The following is a 5,034-nucleotide window of genomic DNA, read 5'->3' as shown; positions in this document are numbered from 1 at the left end:
TTATAGCCATGTATTCTGCTTCTGTTGTGGACAATGCAACCAATGGTTATAGTTGTGATTTCCAGCTTACACAATTCCCCCAAGTGTGAAGCAGTAAGCTGTTGTGGACTTCCTTGTATCTCTATCACCTACAAAATCAGAGTCTACATACCTAACTAGACCAAGTGTATCATTCCTTTTACAATAATCCAACCCAACATGCACAGAGCTATTAATATATCTCAACAACCATTTTAGTGCAACCAACGCTCAATTCCAAGATTTGATATATATCTACTTAACAAAGATATTCAAATGACAGGCCAGACCTCGTACTTATCATAGCATAATGATTGAGTCTATTGCATTAGAATAAGGAATGTTCTCCATTTTTATCATTTCAGCCTCTGTCTTGGGACATTGCAGTTTACTAAGAACAAAATGGCTTGCTAATGGCATGGTAACTAATTTAGAATCAGACATTCCAAACTTAGAGGTTAGTTTCTGTAAGTATGACATTTGGTGAAGTTTTAGTTGGTTAAGTTTTCTATTTCTCTCTATCACCATTCCTAGTATCTTCTTTGCACAGCCTAAGTCTTTCATATCAAATTCAACACTCAATTTTGCTTTTAAGTCACCTATTTTGGACTTAGACTTACTAATTAACAACATGTCATCAACATTCAAAAGTAAATATATAGGCATGTTATTAGTGAATGCAAAGTAAAAACAATTGTCATACTTACTCCTAGTAAACCCAATCCCAACAATGAAGGAGTCAAACCTCTTATACCACTGTCAAGGGGACTGTTTATGACCATACAAGGATTTATGCAACAAACACACATGGTTAGGCAGATTTTTATCTCTACAACCAGTAGGTTGACTCATGAAGATTTCCTCTTCTAACTCACCATGTAAGAAGGCATTTTTCAATCTAACTGTTCTAACTCTAAGTCAAGGTGTGCAACAATTGATAATGTTAACCTAATTGTCTTAAACTTAACTATTGGAGAGAAAATCTCATTAAAATCAATACCTGCTCTCTATGTGTAGCCCTTTGCTACCAATCTAGCCTTGTAACTCAAAGGATTAGACTAACTTGTACCTTTTTCTAGTTTAAGCAGCCATTTGCACTCCACAAGCTTTTGGTGTCTAGGTTTTTGGACCAATGACCAGGTTTCATTCACCTTCAAAGATTGCATTTCTTCTTTTATGGTAGCAAGCCATTTCTTGCTATCTTTAAAGCTCATGGCTTCTTCATAAGTATCAGGTTCAGTTCTCTATACCCCTACTCCAACAATCAAGGCAGTGTAGATTAGATCTGCATAGCTGTATCTGGCAAGAGTTCTAATTTTTCTTCTAACTTTATCCCTTGCCAACTAATATTGTGTAAGTTCATCATGTTTAGCCTCCTCAACATTCTTTATCAGTTCATCTTCAACACCTTGGTCAAGATCAGCTGCAAGTTCCTATGTTGGTTTAGTTTCTTCATTTGGATTGGTTAGTTCAGTGTATCTTGTTGGCTTCACTCAATTTGAGTAGTCACCTTGATTTTGGTCCACAAACTCACTACCGGAGGTGCTTGTATTGATGTTAGTAGTTTTGCAAGGAAATATACTTTGCTAATTATGACTCTGACCCCTTGTGCATCTTTTTCACAGCCTATATCCTTTGGTCCCTTCTTGGTATCCCAAGAATATACATCTAAGAAACCTAGGTTCTAATTTCCCATCACTTGTGTGTGCATAAGTAGCACACCCAAACACCTTCAAGTGATTAAGGCTTGGCTTTCTACTGGACCATTTCTCTTCTAGAAATCTGAACTCTATAGCACTAGAGAGACTTCTATTAACTAGGTAGGCGGCAATGGTTAAAGCTTCTCCCCAAAAGGTTTTAGGCAATCCTGAAGTAAATAAGAGGCACCTCACCTTTTCTAATAGTGTTCTGTTTGTCCTCTCAGCACACCATTTTTCTGAGGAGTTCTTCTAATTGTCCTATGCCTTAGAATCCCATGGTTATACAGTATTTATCAAATTCAGAGTTGCAAAACTCCGATCCATTATTTATCCTAAGGGCCTTAACTTTCTTATCAGTTTGGTTCTTTACCAAAATCTTCTAGTTTTTAAACTTAGTTAAAGATTCATCCTTAGACTTAAGGAGGTATATCCATACCTAGAGGTGCAGTCGAACTGCGAATTCGACTCGTGACGAACTTAGGCTTTGTAACAACTACTTTCTTTCTATCAGATTCATAATATCGATTAATAAAAAGATAGCATATTTATCAAAACAAGTTGGGCCCAAAAATTTTCTTTACTTAGTAATCACATTCGTTACAAAACAAAACATCATATGTACAAGGACTTTCGAAACAAAACGAAACAAGGGACAGTGCAGCCAAATCTCCCCGCTTGCCGACGTCCATCCGACCAAGTCCTCACCTATTTCCTGTACAACAAAGAAAACAACGGAGTGAGCACAAAGATGCCCAGTAAGTAAAACAGTCTCTTACGCTATCATCCCCGTGCATTACTCATCAATTCTCTTTGTATTCTTATCAAATTTCTAATTCAAATTCTCATTTTTCTTTCTTTTCTTTTCTTTCTATTCTTTTCTTTTTCTCAATCTCATACCGCCTTTCTCATGGCGGAAACCGCTTTCTCTCTCTCATAGCGGTTTACGTGTATTCCGCTCTCTCATGGCGGAGTCCGTCTTTCTCATAACGGATCACATGCATTCCGCTCTCTCATGGCAGAGATCGCTCCTTATCATAGCGATTTACACGCATTCCGCTCTCTCATGGCGGAGACCGTTCTTTCTCATAACGGTTTACATGAGGGTAACTCTATACTCACGAGTTCCCCATCGCACAACCTAGTTTCTTTTCTTTTCTATAGCACTTAAGAATCATTTTATCTTCTAGTGCTAGTTCTTTCTTTCTCTTTACTCTAAGAGAATTTGTTCTTTTCTTTATCTCTATTCATAGAGTATTTCTTTCTCATTTCTCATATTTCTTTCTTATGTAATTACTCAATTAAACATATGCATATGGATGACTCATGCCTAAAATCTTCCTTATATGCATTCATGACATGCAAATATGCTACGTTGCATAAGGTAAGGTTCTCTAATTCTACTTATGCTTCTTTTAGGCATTTCATCAAACAATATGTGTGCATACATAAACTCTATTCTAACTTTAATCATATTTCTTTCTTAACCATCCAAAATTGGAGTTCAACTCCTTTAAATCATCACACATCCTGCAAAGAGAAACACACTTCAAAAATTCCTCTCAATTACTTCTAATTCTACCCATACTTCTACCACAATTTCACAACACAATCCACCCTCCTCATGGTGGAAAATCCTTCATATAACAACATTGAACCCATTCATGAATTCATCAACTCATTTCAACATAAACAATTCAAGCATTAATCATAGATCTAAAACTCTCTACACATCATTCAATCAAGTAAATCACAACTTAGATGAATTTACTTACCTTGGACACAAGTAGAACCCACTTAAACTCTCCACTCTTGATGGCTTAACACTTTCTCTTAACCTTCAATACAAAACTTAATAAGGATCCCATTCTTTCAACAAATGAAAATTTGCTTCTAGAGTAAGGAATCTTACCTTTTAGTACTTAGGATCAATTTGTAACAAATTCTAGTCAAAAGCTCTTCAAGAATCCTTGGAATCTTGGATGAAAAATTGAGAGAAATAGGGGATGAAAGAGGCGGTGGTGAGAAAACAAAATGAAGGGGTTTCTAAAGCTAACCCTTAATATCACATATTTTTCTCCACTCTTTCCCAAAATACCCTTACTCACTCTTTGAAATTCCATTTAAGACCTTTCATTCTTTACAAACACAACCCCACTCAAACTATTCTCCATGAATTTTCCTTACAATTCACTCCCCACTTTTCCTGCTAAAAAGGGGTAGAATGGTCATTGAGTCTCAAAAGAAAGAAATCTCAAAAACTCAAGGGAAACATTCAGCTGAGTCTTCGCCGCGGCGAAGCTATTTTCTTCGCCTCGGCGAAAACTCACAGAGGCCACCCGGGTTGAAGCACTCCCTCTTCGCCGCGGCGACAAAACTCCTTCGCCCCGGCGAAGACTATAACCTTAAAATTTTGCTAAATCATACTAACCTTCAAGGAAAACACTCAACCAAACCAATACACCTTTTCATCCAAGGATAAACCAAACAATAATAACAACATACAGACTCAACTAAGGATAAATCGATAAACATTCGAACCATTCATCAAATCTTAACTACGTACCTCAAGTGGGGTGTTACAGGCTTAACTTGTCGAAAATCGAGTAGTTCACGACTTCGAGCTCATCTTCAAGCTCGTGAAAAATGTCGAGCTTTTCGGGCTCGATTCAAACTTTTTAGGCTCGATTCGAACTGCTCGCGAGCTTTTAAGAAACTCGAGTCATCATTTGAGTAGGAGAGCTCGTGAGATTGATCGGTAAGGCAAAGCTCGTGTATTCATATTTGCCCTAAAATCTGAAATAAAGTCATTCGGCCGAAATCAGAGACATTCAACTACTCACCTCTGCCAAAACACACTGCAAGATCTGAGACACATCATTGTCCAGCCTTCATTCAGCTACTACCGACCAACAACCAGCTTCAGCTACCATCGTCCACCGTCGTCTTCCTTTCTTCACTTCTATTTTTTAATTTTGTTAATGTTATGTAGGTAAGCAAATTCAGCCTACTGCTACTGTCGAGTTTATTGAAACTTCTTTAGTTTTCTTATTTGGCTGCTTCCCTTCTTCATTTCTTATTCTGTATCTATTTCAGAGGAATCGAGATCAATTAGAAGCATTATCTAAAAAGCTCAAGGCAAAAATTGTTAGAATAGAGGCTCCTTCTCAGTCTATTGCTGCCACAAGGTACATTTTCCTTCATATTTATGTTGCTTGAATATATTGGTAGCTGCCAATATATCAAGGAAAGTTCATACCTGTTTGGGAGAAACCAGTACTCTTCGTTAACCCGAATGGTGAATTGGATTTGGGTTTTA

The 5,034-nt window shown here is 37.2% G+C and overlaps 1 long non-coding RNA gene across 1 annotated transcript; it reads right to left on the bottom strand.

Annotated features, from left to right (window-relative positions):
* Positions 1 to 2,289: 2,289 nt before the first annotated feature.
* Positions 2,290 to 3,730, bottom strand: LOC116140945. The gene is made up of 3 exons (XR_004129722.1): positions 3,628 to 3,730; positions 3,491 to 3,553; positions 2,290 to 2,430 (listed from the first exon to the last, which is right to left on the bottom strand). It is a non-coding gene; the product is annotated as an uncharacterized LOC116140945 (long non-coding RNA).
* Between the last annotated feature and the right edge of the window lie 1,304 nt (positions 3,731 to 5,034).

The sequence above is a fragment of the Pistacia vera genome, unplaced genomic scaffold (assembly GCF_008641045.1).
Source record: "Pistacia vera cultivar Batoury unplaced genomic scaffold, PisVer_v2 Contig389, whole genome shotgun sequence".
NCBI lineage: Eukaryota > Viridiplantae > Streptophyta > Magnoliopsida > Sapindales > Anacardiaceae > Pistacia > Pistacia vera.
This window is presented reverse-complemented; position numbering and strand designations above follow the sequence as displayed.